Source organism: Acinonyx jubatus, chromosome C1 (genome assembly GCF_027475565.1).
Source record: "Acinonyx jubatus isolate Ajub_Pintada_27869175 chromosome C1, VMU_Ajub_asm_v1.0, whole genome shotgun sequence".
Taxonomy (NCBI): domain Eukaryota; kingdom Metazoa; phylum Chordata; class Mammalia; order Carnivora; family Felidae; genus Acinonyx; species Acinonyx jubatus.
In genome coordinates, this window is record NC_069381.1 from 5,383,944 (window position 1) to 5,401,274 (window position 17,331).

The following is a 17,331-nucleotide window of genomic DNA, read 5'->3' on the forward strand; positions in this document are numbered from 1 at the left end:
AAAATAAATAAACGTAAAAAAAAAGAAATTAAAAAAAAAAAAAACAGAGCTCTTCACTCAACCAGTGGCATTCTCCTTTTTAAGGTTCTGGTTTTTAAAATAACGATTGTAAAGAGTTTCAGAAGTCACGTAAGAAATAATACTCTTCCTTTATGCCTATGTGTTTGAACGTTGTCTCACCAAAACTAACACTGAACTCTTTCTTTCCAGCCAATTTACACACAAGAGGTCTGTCCATCTTTGCCAGAGGTCTGTAAGTGCCGTGGTGGCTTCCCGGTGACAGCCGCGGTTTGCGGGAGCTCCGTGGTCCTCACGGGGGTGCAGCGTGGCCACGGATCAGTGCTTCCTACTCCGGCCCTGATTGTGTTTGTGAAGAAGTGAGTGGGTTGTTTACTTGCTAAGTCAGCTCCCTGTTCTTGAGAGAAATCCGTGATTCCTGCCCAGACTTGGGGGGACTCATGCGGTTCACACCCACACAGATCAGAAAGGAATAGGAGCAAAGGAGCAGGACCTTCTATCATTTATATAACAGACTGGCTGATCTTTCGTGTTTTGTTGTTTTGTTTCAAGCTAACTCTCTTCCTCCCTCCAAGTTTGATACCTTTTGTAAAGTACATATAACTGATAATAATTAGGAGACTCGACCTCTTCATCCATGAGGACTGCGGAGCCCTGATTCTCAATTCCTGTAGCTCAGGTGTCCTTTCTAAAGTAGAGTTTTCTGGAGGGTGAGTCCATCTTAAGGTGTCAGAACCATTTTCAAATGCTAAGCAGTTCCATGCAAATATGGACCTGTCCTTTTCTACTCCATCCTGATCATTCAGTGATTTCTGAAGTCCTCGTCATCTTGGTCAAGTTGTGTGGCATTTTTACCCTTGGTGAAAAATCAACTTTAGAAAAACTAACCAGCCTGGATACTGTCCATCAGTGTAGTCATTGCGACCTTCTGTAGGGATAAAAGTTTTAATTTGTGCAAATCAAAACTGATGTGTGGCTCTCAGGGGCCACTCTGCTTCATGCAGCCCGTTTGAAACCTTACGTTCTCTAATAACGGAAGCGCCTTTGTCTGGATGTTCGTTTTATCTGAGTTTGCTGATTTCTTTACCTTCGTACACATCTTACAGCACAAATATTATGCCAGATTTGATCTGAAACCGGTGCTTGTTGTAGGCAGATCTGTAGTAGCGCTGTGTTTATAATTTTCATATGTTGACAAGTAGACTAGTTGGCGTATTCAGAGATTGCACCGCGATGCTCGCACTGCTGGAGGGGAGAGGGGACGCTCAGCAGTGACACTGCTGCCCCCCAGGGGGGCTCTGCCAACCTTTATACTTCATTGTTCGGGTTTATTAACTTTTTGTATGAATAACTACAGAAATTGGTAATACACGCCTGTACCGTAGGCTTCGATGTTTACATAAATGTTACCCAGAAGGTGACTATTTTCTTGGATATGAGGTCAAGATTTTTGAAAAACACAATGCTGTGGGAATGGAGTCATTTTGCAATTAAGTAAAAACTTCGTTATAACTCACAAGGTAAATTTAATCCAAATTGAAATTTTGTTTCAAGTGAACTTACAATTAATTGTGTGAATTTACTTGTTTTTAATGGTTATTAATATTTCAATCAGGTATCTTTTTTAAGGAAAAACAAACTGTACATGCAGAACTGGAGACATTTTTTTGCACTGTGTCAATAAACCTTTGTACACACGCATTCACAGAGTGTAAGTTGGTGTGTGCACACACACATTAGCGGGTTTTAAAAATTAACAAATGGGCTCTTCCTTCCATTCTGTGATCCTAAACCCTCCTCAGCCTTCTTCCCTGTATAGGAGACGATCCCCGAGTCAGCGAGCTGCACATCTGCAGCTCACAGGAACCGAGAGCAAGCATGTGTCTCTGTTAAGAGTTTAAAGCTCAGGGACAGGGGATTTGAGCACGTGAACCTACCCCATCAGAAACTGAGGAGAATTCAGACCGCTCCCAGCCCGCATCTACACATCCTTCACTGTAGAGACTTTTCCACAACAAGATGCTGATTTTTTTTAAGTGATGATACCATATGTCATTTTTAAGGGTTGAGGGGACACGCAGGAAAGGTAATGTTTAAGTGAGTTGTAGTTTAACTGTTTCAACTAAATTGCATTTTTGGGACTTTTCTGCTTAGTATTTGCTTCTGTTAATTTTATTAGCTTTACTTTTCAATTTTCAGAGAGTTCTTTATAAATTCACGAAGGGGTGCTGGGGTGGCTTAGTTGGTTAAGCGTCTAACTCTTGATTTCGACTCCAGTTATGATCTCACAGTTTGTGGGATTGAGCCCCATGTTGGACTCTGGGCTGACAGTGTGGAGCCTGCTTTCTCTCTCTCTCCTTCTTTCTCTGCCCCTCCACTATTCATGCACACTCTCTTTCTCAAAAATGAATAAATATTTTTAAAAAATAAATCGATGGAAAGAAAAATTATAAATGTTCAGGGCCGGTTTATAAATAAAATGACCACTTATGATATTTGCAAAACATAGAGGATTTATTTTTCCAAATAGTAATGAACGGGGTATAGTTTGCTTAGTTTTTTTCTATGCTGTTTTCAAGTCAGACATTTTTATTTTTAACTTTCTAAGGTGGTTGTTTTTGAGTTGACTAATAGATGTTCGTTTTACTTCAGACACAGTATTTCCAGAAGCATTCAGAAGGAGATCCACGTTTCTTATATTGTTTCCTGATTCTGGCCAAAAGATGACTCAGGAAAATGTTAGGATCTTGTCCAAAGAAAGCTTGAAACTAAAACAATGCACAAAAACAAACAAAAAACATAGGTTATCAATGAATTAAGACCACTGCAAGAAAAAGGAACTGTAGTTAAGACATAGGACCTTTGAAATTGTTTGCCGTTGTAATTGCAGTATGAACCCAGAGTATGGCTCTGGAAGGTCTCCCTGTGCCCAGCCAGGGGTCCACCAAGTCTATGTAGCCCTCTGATGGCCATGAAGTTTCCTAAGCCCTCACTGACCTCTTTCTGTTTAAATAATGTCAGTAACATGTTCTGTACAGTTACCATCTTCTGTGTAAAATAGGGCTTGTATTTCCCCTGAAATTTACCTATTTAAGCATGGACCCTTCGGTTTGTTTTTATTGTAGAATTTCATGAGCAAATCCTCCTAATTACCTTTGTGGTTTTAGAGTCTTTAACCATAATCCTTCCACTCATAAACATCTGAATGATAACTTTTAGTTAGTCACATGCAGAAGCTACACCAGCCCCCTTCTGGGGGGGTTCATCCCTGTTGGGACCTCGGGTGGTGAACACCACCTCCAGGATCGAGTGTTTCCAGTGTATTTTTATAAGGATGTTACTGGGCACTAAGCCAAAAAACAAAACAAAACAACAACAACAACAACAACAAAAATGGTCTCTGGTCAAATGTTTGGGGAGAGCTTGGTTAAAGTTGAGCACTGGATAAGGTCTGGTAGGCACATTTTATACACATCAAAATTTAGAAAAACATGCTCCAAGATAACACTGATTGGCCAGTTACTTGAAGGCATGATTTCCACCCTGAACGCTACCCAGTTCAAGAATGTAGGATCCTCTAAAGTCAAGGTGTAAAATGCCTCACCCAGCTCTCCTAAATATGGTCACTTACCTGTCTCATGCCTCCTCGCGGGTTAGCAGTGCCAGTACCGAGACCTGGAAAACAGTATTTGAAAACCATTCATCATCAGATCTGTGGTTTCTATTTTATGCTTGTTTTATTTAAAACACACAAAATAGAGTATTACTGAGTCGTGCCTAGTTTCTGATCTCCCTGTTTTCACTCTGCAGCAATATTTACCTGAAGGCTGCTGGGCAAGTACCCTTGTCCTTGTCTCTGATGGAGTTCACAGAGGGCGCTGTGTTCTCCCCAGTAGTCCACTCAAAACATTTTACATGAATGGACTTCTATTAAACAGTGTCTATTAAAGTCCCCATTTTGTTTCCAAAATGTTTTGAGCCTTGGTGTCATTGCTTAGTGGAATACGGTTGGAGAAACTAGTAAGAGCTAACATTTTGTTGATAACTGCGTGTGATGGCGGTGAGCATTTCACTTGCATTTTCTCATTGACTTCACAAGAGCCCCATGAGGTGGATATTTGTATGAATCCTGTTTACTGATGATGAAACTGAGGTACCAGAAGATTAAGTAATTTGCATAAGATTTTAACAAGTAGGAACCCAGAATTACTGGCCTCCACATCAGGCTCTGCGCCGACAGCACGGAGTCTGCTTAGGATTCTCTTTTCCTCCCCTTCGCTCTGTCCCTCCCTTGCGTGCACATGTGCACTCTCTCTCTCTCTCTCTCTCAAAATAAATAAACATTTTAGGGGCGCCTGGGTGGCTCAGTCGGTTGAGCGTCCGACTTCGGCTCAGGTCGTGATCTCACGGTCCGTGAGTTCGAGCCCCGCGTCGGGCTCTGTGCTGACAGCTCAGAGCCTGGAGCCTGCTTCGGATGCCTTGTCTCCCTCTCCCTCTGACCCTCCCCCGTTCATGCTCTCTCTCTGTCTAAAAAATAAACATTAAATAATAAATAAACAAACAAACATTTTTTAAAAAATAAATAGGGGTGCCTGGGTGGCTCAGTCAGTTAAGCATCTGACTTCGGCTCAGGTCATGATCTCACGGTCCGTGAGTTTGAGCCGCGCGTTGGGCTCTGTGCTGACAGCTCAGAGCCTGGAGCCTGGTTCAGATTCTGGGTCTCCTTCTCTCTCTGCCCCTCCCCTGCTCATGCTCTGTCTCTCTCTGTCTCAAAAATAAATAAACATTAAAAAGATTAAAAAAAAATAAAATTGCACTTACTGGGAATGGATAACACTCTCCTTCCTCTCCAAAATAAATGTGTACAGAAAAAAAATGTAGATATGCTGAGGTACCAAGGAGAGCATGATGCTTGCAAGGAGTTGGTGAGAAAGAGAAAACACCAAATTGCAGAGGAGTCTTTACACCAGAAGTGGAGAGTGTTGGGCAGTTTATTAGCATGTTTTATAGAACACCTTTCTATTCCAAAACAGGTTTTTACCTCACATAGTGGATGAGAATAGGGAGTAATTCAGTGGCAATAAAATCAGACAGCCTGTACACGCATGAATTATTTTACCTGCTTTCCTAAGACTGTCGTCTCTCTCTGCCCCTAACATCTCCAGCATTTGCAGGAGGTACACTCTTTCCAGTTCATCCAAGGTTGATCTTGCGTCTCCATCAGGTGCTACACAGAGTAATAGAAGAGGTTAGTAGCTTGGTTCATCAATTATTTCTGTTCCCTGTTGTCTTTTGGGGGCTCGAGGACAGAGAGAGAACCCTAGAAATTCCCCAAATGCTAAGTTCGTGATTTGTCAGTGGTGTTTTTTAACAAAGAGGTGGAAATGCTGTGATCCGATTCGCAAGCTGGCAGGCCAGACAATCAAGAGGAGTGGATCTAATTCTGACTCTCTTCTGCCTTGTGTGACTTTGCCAAGCCGCTCGGCTGCCTTGAATAGGAGAGTGGAGCTGAGCCACAGGACCAGTTAACATTTCCACCGGGGTGCCAGGGTGGCTCAGTTGGTTAAGCATCCGACTTCAGGTCATGATCTTCCAGTTCATGGGATCAAGCCCTGCGCTGGGCATTGTGCTGACAGCTCAGAGCCTGGAGCCTGCTTTGGATTTTGTGTCTCCCTCTCTGCCCCCACCCCCCACTTGTGCTCTATCTTAAAAGTAGATAAACATTAAGAAAAATTTTTTTAATTTGAAGAACTTGTTAAAAAAGAGTTTCCACTTGAAAAAGTAGTTCTTTTTTGTTCCTATTTATCTACTGCCTATTGCCGCAATTATTGAATTATTATTATTATTGAATATAATAATAAGAAAGAACCTTAAAATACTCTTTAAATACTTTGATAGTAATAACATTTTTAATGTGAAATGTGGTCAGTTTAATGGCATGTAAGAGGTGCGGTATGTGTGTATAAGATGTGTAGGAATGTGCGTGCACGGCGTGTGGAATGAGCGTGGAAGGTGGGAGGTGTACTAAGCGGGCACTTGGCTCCCGGAAGGCTCTCTTGGCCGGCAGCCGCACTCTGAGATCAGAGGCTCCGGGAGTCCTGGAATACCCGCCTGCTGGCCGCTTCCAGATGCTCAGCTACAACCTTGACTGGAAGACAATGCACTGAAACCATTATGACGGCATCTGAGCACATTCACAGCATTTCTGAAGATTATTCATGAAAATCTATAAAATTTGACCACGTGTAACTGTGTGTGTAATGAAGGCTCATTTATGTCAAAACAAATACATTAGAAAAGTTTAGGCAAGAACTTGAAGGCAGGCTGCCACCTGTTTAGAATTTGAATACGATGCTACACTGATCTACATTTTAAAAAATCAGAATAGGGGCTCCTGGATGGCTCAGTCGGTTAAGCGTCTGACTTTGACTCAGGTCATGATCTCACATTTCGTGGGCTCGAGCCCCGCATTGGGCTCTGTGCGGACAGCTCAGAGCCTGGAGCCTCTGTCAGATACTGTGTTTCCCTCTCTGTCTCTGCCCCTCCCCATACTGTGTCTCTCTCTGTCTCTCAAAAATAAATGTTAAATTTTTTTTTTAAATCATAATACATTTTTTAAATGTATGATTTTTAAAAATCTTAATACATAGTACATTTTTGAAGGGGACAGAACTCTCTGAATAGTCAATCGTGATTTCATCCTGTACTGTTCTTTTTAAATAGCAGAGATTCAGCAAAGTCAACGCCTGTTTTTTATTTTTATTTTTATTTATTTTTTTTAGAACGTGAGCAGGGCAGAGGGGCGGAAGGAGAGAGAGAATCTCTAGGCAGGCTCCACACTCAGCACAGAGCCCAACACGGGGCCTGATCCCACGACCCTGAGATCAAGACCTGAGCCGAAATCAAGAGTCAGACACTCAACCAACTAAGCCTCCCAGGTGCCTCTCAATGCCTGTTTTTGACCATCGATGTGACTGACAGGAGGTCATGGGCTGCGCCAAATCATGGACACAGATGACTGACCAACAAGGCTTTTGCTGATTGTCAAAAAGCCTCTTGGGAGAAACCTTAGAGACAAGAAATTATAAAATCAATGGTCCAGAAGGGTTTTCCTCTTCACTTAAAATTTTAAGTCTAAAAGTACCCCAAATGAAAGGCAAGATAAAATCCAGTTAAAGTTTTAGTGGAAACTAATAACCAAGCATCAGCCTTTTCATTTCTGAAACTAAATTAAGAGGAAATAGCAAAATAAGTATCTGCTTGACTGATTTTTTTTTAAAAATTCGACTTACACTCGATCTGAATGGAACATAAATCAAAAGGACAAGATACTTGTACCTGGAAATCGGTGTCATCCCGAGCTCTAGATTGTCATTTTTGTATTTTTTAATAAATATTTTTGCTTCATGTAACACATGTCAGGTGATTACTTTTTAACTTAATATAAAATAGTTTTAATCTACAATTGGAACAACCAAATTCTACATCCAACCAGTTCGTTTAAAATAGAAACTAAGAGTAATGATGTTTTCAATGTAGTACAGTTTTTAAAATTGGAAAAAAAAAACAACCAAAACAACATTTTTGGGTTACAGAAGTGACATGAATTAAGCAAAGCCACCCTTTCGACCCCTATGTTTTAGAAAGAAAGTAAAAAACCTACAATGTGCCGTAAGGATCCTCTAGTATTCTATCCATAGCTAAGACTTAATTTAGCAAGACTCCTTCAAGAAAGAATTCCCGTCCTTCTCTCCCAACTTTGCATATGAGACCCTCAAAGACTCTTCCAAGACTAACATAAAGGGGACAAATCCATCTTACCTGAGAGCTTCAGAGCCTCTTCCCTGGAGTCAGGGACGGGCAGAGAGAAGAGAGGTTGTAAGCATCCTATGAAAAGCAGACAACAAACCAGCTTGTGCATGCTTGGCAAGAGACAGAAGTCTTCCTTCTTGGCTTCTGTTGCTCAGAACTTTCAACTTGCTCCTCATTCTGTGATCGGCGATATATATATGATCCTATGACTCATATCACCCCCCTCCAAAAAATTAAATTTATTGGCTATGGAGGCTAAAAGGCAATCACTTTGCATTGATGTAATTTTTCAAGGTTAACAACTCATAGACAATAAATTTGCTGTCATTGCCTAGTGTACAAAGTAGGCATTATATAAAGACAGAACAGTTAGGTTTATAAATCTGGCCAAAAGAGTAACTGCGAGCAATAAATCATAAATTCAAGGAAGGGTAGCACCGGGGTTGAAGTGGCCAAGGTGAAGACATGGGTTGATGAGTCCCAGCAGGCATGATGCAGGCATGACCTGGAATATGTTGCTCTCCCTTTTTGTAACCTCTCAAGAATGATAGATGAACTGTCTTGTTGTGTTGGGGGCTTCCATGCCCAAAGAATGACAATGTCCAGATTGAAACTTAAAATCAGTTCTTTACTTTAGTGAAGAGAAGTTAAAATGCACAGCAAACATTTGGGCCCAAAGCAGCCTTAAATTACAATATTATCCATCAAGGAGGGATAGAGCACAAACCTGAAACCCTCGCCGATCAATATTCCCCGCGTCTGACTGTTGCCTTGCACTCCCACTCTGCCCCACCGGCATCCACACAGCACAGGGGTGCCTCTGACACACAAGTGTGATCATGTCAGGTCCTTGCTCAAAACCCTCGATGGACCTGAAATAAAAGCTAAAACAACAGAATGACTAGGGGGGAAAAAAAAACAAAAAACAACCCTTGAGCCCCTCCACAACCTTGGGGTAGACAGACATTTCTTAGCCGAGACACCAACCACATAAGCAAGAAATGGATAGATCCGACTGCACCGGGATTAGAAACATCTGCTCTTTGCCAGATGCTGGTAAGAAAATGAAACGACCAGCCACTGCTGCAAGAAAATAGTCACAAAACGGGTCCCTGATGCAAGACTTCTCTGTAGATACAAAATGTGTATAAAGAATTGCAACTCAATAAGCCAATAACCCAAGTAAAGGAGTGAACACATACTCCACAGCTGTATATAAGAAGGTGTATAAGGACATGGGGAAATACCCAGCATTGATTCCATCAGAGAAATGCAAATGAAGATCACAGTGAGGGGCTACCATGCACCCACCACAGCAGCTGCAGCCGAGAAGACCGACAATCCCAGGTGTTGGCGAAGGCGCAGGGCCCGTGGGGAAACAAAACAGCACAACCGGCAGGCTTGGGTGGTTCAGTCAGTTGAGCATCCGGCTCTTGATTTTGGCTCAGGTCACGATCTCCCAGCTTGTGAGTTCCAGCCCCACGCTGGGCTCTGCACTTGGAAGTGTGGAACTTGCGTAGGATTACTTCTCTCTCTCTCTCTCGCTCTCTCGCTCGCTCTCTGTTCCTCCCCTGCTAGTGCTCTCTCTCTCCCTCTCAAAATAAATAAATGAACTTAAAAAAAAAAAAAAAAACGGCACCACCTCCCTGTTTGTAACTTTCTTGTAAAGTTAAGCGTACGTTAAAGTGTGCAACCCAGAAAGCCCGCCGCTAGACTATGCTAGGTCTACAGTTGCTCAAGCGAAATGAATACATAGACCCGAGGAACGCTTGTATGCAAACACTCACAGCAGCTTTGTTCATAATAGCAGAAAACTGCAAACAACGCAGCGTCCATCCACAGACGTGTGGACGAATAAACCGTGCTAAAGCCTATGAGGAGGATTCTGCTTAACAACACAAGGGAACTGCTCATAAACACGACATGATGATAAAATCACAAAAATTTTATGCTGAGCAAACTAAGCCAGACCTCGGAGAGCACGTGCAGCATGATTCCACGTAAATGAAGCTCTAGAACTTGCAGCACACTCCAGTGGGAGGCGGAGGGTTGACTGTGCAGAGACTGGGGCACCCACTGGGGTAATGAAAACGTTCTGTGTCTTGAGCAAGGCAACAGTTACATAGTTACACATACATTGACCAAAACTCAGACTATATACTTAACGTGGGTGCATTTGATTGTATGTAAATGATACCTGAATAAGGGTGACTGCGTTTGAAATCTCCCTTGGCTCCAGGTTCATGTTTCACGTCTTCCAATACCACTTTCCCCTACAGCTAAACTCTACTGCTTCCTGAACACATTCCTGCCACAGGACCTTTGCAATGACTGCTGCTGACCTGAAACGGTCTTTGTTCCGACATGTGCCTGGCTCTCTTCCTCACCTCCTTCACGTGTTTGCTAGAACACTACCTCCTACGTGAGTCCTTCCCTGACCCTGCTGCTTAAAAATTGCAACAAAGCTGCCCACAACCTAACCATCTCCCGCCTCGCTCTATTTGTCCCATTGCACTAAGCGCCTTCCAGCACGGTTACATATTTTAGGTCGTTATTTGTACGTGGTAGGCACTCAGTAAATACCTGTGAAATCAACATGTGGGGCGCCAAAGTGTCAGGCCTTGTTTCAGGGGAAGGATGGTAAGTTTCTACTCTTGTGAACTTTCTAACTGGAGGCAACAGACAACAAAATGAATATTTGCCATGATAGTTTTTTGTTGCTGTGATGAGGAGTAAAGCATAGTGGTGGCACCTGGGTGGCTCAGTTGGTTAAGCGTCTGACTCTTGCATGATCACACGGTTCGTGACTTCAAGCCCCACATTGGGCTCTGTGCTGGCAGTGTAGAGCCTGCTTGGGATTCTGTCTCTCCCTCCCTCCCTCCCTCCCTCTCTCCCTCTCTCTCTGCCCCTTTCCAGCTCATGCTGTCTCTGTCTTTCTGAAAATAAATAAAAACTTAAAAAAAAAAAAAGAATAAAGCATAGCAGGGAGACCGTGCAGTGAGACAGGCAGTCAGGGAAGATGTTAGTTCAGACAGGACAGTCGGGTGGCCTCCGGGAAGGGGACATTTGAGCAGAGACCCAGACGGCATCAGGGAGCCATACATTTGGAGGACCTCCCAGCGGATGCAGAGGAGCACCTGGGGAAGGGGGTGGGGCACTAACAGAAGAGTCCCAGCACCCGCCAGGGAGGGGAGCGTTCCACTAATGGGCAGGTACCGTGCAGCATGGACCCCTGGGATGGGCAGCATGGGGGTCATCAGTGCCTCAACAGGAACAGGGACAGTCGGGGCAATTTCACACGCTCCCAGGTCTGGTAGGGTGGAGAGTGGTCATCTTACTGCAGATTCATCTACGTATTCAGACATCTCAGCACCTACAATGTGCCTGCACTGCCAGGTGGGGGACACAGCGTGGACCGAGAAGACAGAAAGCGGCTCCCAAGAACCTGATGGCCAAGTTGGCGCCCACAGAAACCACTGAGCTCCAGCTTAAGAAAATAAGTGTATTGGAACGACACAGGATAGCTTCTAGAATACAAGGGGCTGTGCAGTAAGTAGCAGAACCAGAAACCCACCAGGACCTAGAGTGACAGGAATTCCTGCTCCTTTGACCTCTGCCCTTTAGTGACTTGACTCACACTTAGTCCCTTCTTCCTTCTCTCTCTCTGTCTCTGTCTCTGTCTCGCTCTCTCTCTCTCTCTCTCTCTCTCTCTCTCTCTGGTTCTACATTTCCTTGCTTTGACATTTTTCTGTCCATTTCATCTCCTTCTTTCTCTTAGCAGAACTGGTTTCTTTTCCTTTCCACGTGTGTTTGACCAAACATAAAGCCCACTGCCCTAAACATGCCTTTCTTCAGTTTAAGATCAACCCAGGGGCACCTGGGTGGCTCAGTTGAGCCTCCGGGTTCAGCTCGGGCCATGATCTCACAGTTCATGAGTTCAAGCCCCAAAAGGGGGTGTCATTAAAGAGCCTGTTGGGATCCTCAGTTCCCCTCTCTCTACCCCTCTCCCACTTACACTCTCTCAAAAATAAACATTAAAAAAAAAAAAAAAAGATCAGCTCAGACACATTATCTTTACATCCAATTTGCAAATTCCTAGGAGAGAGGGTTTGGCCCAGTGCAGCAGGGCTTTTGCTGAACAGCCCCGCGTGAGGGTGCCTGGGGCAGCTATTGCGCGAGAGAGGACATCCCAGATGGAATACAGTATGGCCGGAGCCAAAATATACTTAGAGAAGTATAGTAGAATCTACAGAAGTAGATTCAGAAATCTACCCTACAGAAATAAAACAACAGAAGTAAAACATTGCCTGTAGTCATCTGCATCCTTGTCTGTGGAGGCAAAGGCATTAAATCAAAGGTTGCAGACTGAACTGCCTACAGAAATCAAGGAGTGATCATGTAAATGAGCGAGGCTGGCTTGGCGAAGGCAATAGGGAGTGGTGGGGACTGTGGCAAAGTGGAGAGCTTATGTCCTTTCTAGAGGTAGACTCCTGCTGCTAGTTGCCAACTCTCAATGTTAGAAATCTGAATTTTAAGGGCTATTCATGATTTGGCAACTAATTCAAATTAGAAAACAAGAATGATTGGGGAGCCCGGGTAGCTCAGTCAGTTGAGCATCCAGCTCTTGATTTCTGCTCAGGTCATGATCCCAGGATCCTGGGATTGAGCCCCGAGCCGGGCTCCAAGCTGAGCATAGAATCTGCTTAAGATTCTCTCTCTCCCTCCGCCCCTTTCCTGCTCATGTGCACGCACATGCTCTCTCTCTCTACAAAAAAATAAATAAATAACAAGAATGACAAAAAATGCACTGTAAGACCACTCTGTCAAATAGTATACACCCACAAAGAGCTGTAATTCAACCTATAGGCACCAGGTTCTGGCCTAAATGCCCAAAATAAATGTGTAAGTTAGAAGATCATAGAGCGTAGCAACACATAATTTTAGTAATCATTCAAATGATAACTAAAAGATTACAGAAACTTGGAAAATAAAATAATGTTAAGGAATTAGGATACAAGGTGATTGACACTATGTAACAAAAGGGGAATATGTGGACAAGAACTGGTATGTAATACTGTGAAATTGAAAATACTGTGTAGGGTGAAGGGTTGTTTTTAAGTGCTATTTTATTTAAAAATATTTTTAACATTCAGTTTTGAGAGACAGAGCACGAGTAGGGGAGGGGCAGAGAGAGAGGGAGACACAGAATCGGAAGCAGGCTCCAGGCTCTGAGCTGTCAGCACAGAGCCCCATGCGGGGCTCGAACTCACAAACCACAAGATCATGACCTGAGCCAAAGTCGGATGCTTAACCAACTGACACACCCAGGTGCCCTTATTTTATTATATATCACATACCTATGTGTTACATATATATATTACACGTGTATATGTAAAGCACTCCTGAAGGAAAGTCCTGCCATGAGGTCCGGAAGCAGGCAGGCTGAGATTGGGGGACTGTTGGTGCCCCTTGAGGACATTTCTGAGAGGTGGGGTGAACTTTAGATGCTCCTCTCTATGGAAGAGGCTGTCTGCCAAGCTTTGTCATCCTCTGGTGACTCAGGGGCACTTCTGACAGTTATTAGTGATGATTTTACAGCATGGCCTAATTAAGTTACTACTACAGGCTTAAGCTTAAAAGAAAATTAGCTTCTTTCCTTCAACAGACCCTCAATGACAATGTCACCTTGTCCCAGAAATGTACTGACACATCATTCAATCCTCACGGTCCTTGGTAGGCAGAGCAGCTTCGTGTCTATGGCAGAACAGGTGTGAATGAGGACCACCTTTCCTAAGAGGTGGGGGTCCCTTTCGTTAGTTGCAAATTACCTTCTTAAACCAGAGGGGCGTTTTTTTGTGTGTCTTGAAGAAGCAAAGAGTTAATATGACGTATTTGGGGTGACTCGTGCCCATGGAGCACCAGCATCCATTGGCTAAATAGAAAAGTCACAAATCTCTTTTTGGTCTGTTCTGAAACAACTGTCATCTCTACTCTTGTGTCATATGGGCAGAGTCCTCAGTTGGGAGGGCTCCCTAAGGAGAAGTTGATAGGGGTGACTTTGCCCAGTGTCTCAAGCCTGTTTAGGACTTTCTGAGGACTAATCGTCATAATCCAGGACGACCTATCAGGAGTGCGTTTGTGCTCCTCGGACACTGTCTCAGAAATGCAGTGTCTACGCCATTTCTGAGACAGACCCGGGTCCCTGAAACCAGCACAGCTCACATTCAGATGATGTCTCAGACATCATAGGGGTCCACTCTTATTTCTATTAGTGTAAACAGGTTATAGACTCTCAGATACAGAGTTGATGTAGATTAATGAAAAACTTAATCTGTATTTGTTATAGGTTTAGTTTAGATTAATTTATATCTCAGATAACCATTTCGTGTAAATGGCCAGTGAATGCCGTCCTTGTCAACTGCACGATGGCAATAACTCTTGGGCATCGTAGCCCCACCTCGCCCCCCAGGAGAATCGGGGGGCTTCTCGGGAGAGGTGAATGGGGACCAGGTGAGAAAACAGCCTGAACCAAAGCCCAGAGGATGCGCTCAGTGTGTTTGCGAAAGGCTGGGCACAGCTTGCTAAGACCAGAGAGGTATGTGGGACTAGGTCATATCACCAAGGTAAGGAATTTGGATTTGTGTCCTTTAATGGCAAAGAGGAGAGGCAATGAAGGGTTTTAAACAAGGGTTTTTAATGTGTCATTCACATCTGGGTATCAGGTGGCGATAAATGCCATGAAGAACTAGACTTAGGAAGGTGATGGGATGGAGAGGCTATTTTAGGTAGGAGATCAGTATAGAAGGAAAGGAGGAGAGTGTTGTGTGGCTGTCTGTGAAAAAAAGCATTCCAGGCAAAGGGGATAGAACTGCCAAGCCCCTGGGGTAGGACTGGGTCTTGCCTGCTTTCAGCAACACCCTGGGGGTCAGCATGGCTCCAGGAGAGTTGATCAAGGGGGAGGACAGTGCAGGTTGCAGACAGAGAGACGGTAGAGGGACAGATCTAGGTTCTTGATGGCTATTTTAGGGACCTGGAGTTTTAAAGTGAGTAGGTTAGGAAGCCTGTGTGGAGCACAGATATGGCAGAATGTGAATGGTGTTTTTAAAGGCTCACTCTGGCCACTGTGTGGGGAGGAGACTGCAAGGGGTGGGGCGTGGACAAGGCAGAAGAGGAGAGACTGCCCTCTAAAGGCTGGAACTGGGGGTGGTGATAATGGCTGGATATTGCACTTATTGTGGGTTTTTTAAAGTTTATTTATTTTGAGAGAGTGAAAGAAAGGGAGTGAGCATGAGCGGGGAGGGGCAGAGAGAGAGGATCCCAAGCAGGCTCCACACTGTCAGCGCAGAGCCCAATGTGGGGCTCGATCTCACAGTTCATGACCTGAGCTGAAATCAAGAGTCGGATGCTCAACTGACTGAGCCACCCAGGCACCCCTGCAGCTATCTTGAAGGACAAACCACTAGGATTTTCTGGTGAATTGCCTCAAGAGACTGGCATTCAAGAGAATTGCCCAACGTTCCTGACCTGAGAACCTGGAAGGGCTCCATCACCTGTAAGAAAATGTGGATATCCATGGGTAGAGCAGGTTTGCAGGGGGATTGTCGAGAGTGGTTTGGACATGTTGGTTGGAGACCTGCCAGGCAGAGGTCAAGAAGGAGCTGGAGGCACTCGAGATCAGGCAGAAGACCTGGGCTATAGATTAAACCTGAAGTCAGCAGATGGTGTGCAAAGGCATAGGGCTGCATGGGTCACCAAGGACTTGGGGATGGACAGGAAAGGAGAGCAGAGGAGATGAGGGCCCAGGAGGCCCACGGAGTCTTTGGCAAGAGCGGTTTGGTGGCATCGAGGGTTGAGAGGCTGATTAGAATGAGCTCTAGAAAGAATGGAGGAAAGCCTACGAGGCCGGGCGCTTCCTCTATCAGTGGAATAATAACGATAATGTCCATGCAGGTGTCCCAGGCTCGGCATGTTGTGGGCACACGTACCGAAGTGTCCAGGGGGAGGGACGGAGCTAGGGCAACATCCCTGCTTTTCAGATGCTGGAAGGGAGGCTGCACGAAGTCCAGAAGCCTGCCAAGTTCCTGCAGCTTGTGAGCGCTGGGCCTGCTACAGGGACACATACCTGGCTGGGCTGATGGTTTCCCCGTCCTTGATATCCTTCATGTGACCTGGCAGTGTTGGAAGGTGGGAGCCCTGCCACCAGCCGCGGGTGCTTAGGGGCCCTTCCACAGCAGGGGTGCCTGAGAGGAGCCACGTTGTGGAACTGGATGAGTATGGCCCTGTCCACAACTCCCCGGAAGGGAGGTGACCACCTGAGAAAATGACAACGTGCCTAGTGATAACAGCCTTACTCAATGGGCCGAGATTTTTATAAAATACTTTTAAAAAGTGGTCTGTCCATTGGCCTTAAAAATGCTGCATTTCAGTGGAACCTTGTGGGCAGCCACAGGTGGGCTGGATCTTCACTGCCAGGCATTATTTTTCCAGCAGAGACGTCCATCCCCACCCCGGTGACCCAGAAGGCCACTTTTCAAAGAAGGATGAGCTGCCAAAGCAGTGACACTCCAGGTCTGGACTTCATGCATCGGGGGGATGCGTCACGCCTTGTGGATGACGAGGAGGGGGGCGGGGAGGGGGGATGCCGGGTAAACATCCACTCTCTTTATTGATCTGATTCATCCAATTACACGGGAGCCTCATCTAGGCAACGTTCAAGGGATGACTCAAATGTCACCTGAATGATGCCTGAATGGCTTCGGCCAGGACTTTTCATCTTTCTGATGTCACAGAAGGCTTTTAGTTACAGAGAATATTAATTGCAACCGAGGGCTGGGCGCAGAGTTAAACGGAAATGAAAAGTCCCAACGTGGCTATGCTACCACGATGTATTTACCAGGAGGACGGGCACTGGGCCAAGCTGAGCCAGCTGGGTGACTTTATCATGATTGTCATTTCTATGTCTCTTCCTTAACTCGTACGTGATGGAAGGCAGCCTGTATCCTTGATACTTCTTTGCCAATTCAGATCTAATCATCAAAATTCAATTCTACACAGTGCGTCGGAGTCCCTGACTCACAGAGGTATTTGATATTTCAAGTGAGAAGACCCAGTTGTCCCCTGAAACAGTATCTAAGCTTTGATTTCCAAAGTTCCCCTCTATTTCTTGCAGGCCCTTTTTAAGATCAGAACTTAGCTTACCTGAATCCTCCAGTGTAAAGATGGAGAGGGTCTCTCAGGTTTCTAAACATATAGAATATCAAACTATTGTTTCTGTTAAAATCATTTCACTTTTGGGGCGCCTGGGTGGCTCAGTCGGTTAAGTGTCCGACTTCGGCTCAGGTCACGATCTTGTGGCTCGCGAGTTTGAGCCCCGCGTCGGGCTCTGTGCTGACAGCTTGGAGCCTGGGGCCTGCTTCCGATTCTGTGTTTCCCTCTCTCTCTGACCCTCCCCCCATTCATGCTCTGTCTCTGTCTCAAAAATAAATAAACGTTAAAAAAATT

General features: G+C 44.8%; 1 long non-coding RNA gene across 2 annotated transcripts; it reads left to right on the forward strand.

The window, feature by feature from the left end:
• Nucleotides 1-35: 35 nt before the first annotated feature.
• LOC128312483 (uncharacterized) lies at nucleotides 36-17,312 on the forward strand. 2 transcript variants are annotated; one of them, XR_008291851.1, is made up of 3 exons: nucleotides 36-5,266; nucleotides 6,801-10,252; nucleotides 14,177-17,312. It is a non-coding gene; the product is annotated as an uncharacterized LOC128312483 (long non-coding RNA). The 2 variants fall into 2 exon arrangements; XR_008291850.1 differs by having other exon boundaries at nucleotides 10,110-10,252.
• The last annotated feature ends 19 nt before the right edge of the window (nucleotides 17,313-17,331 follow it).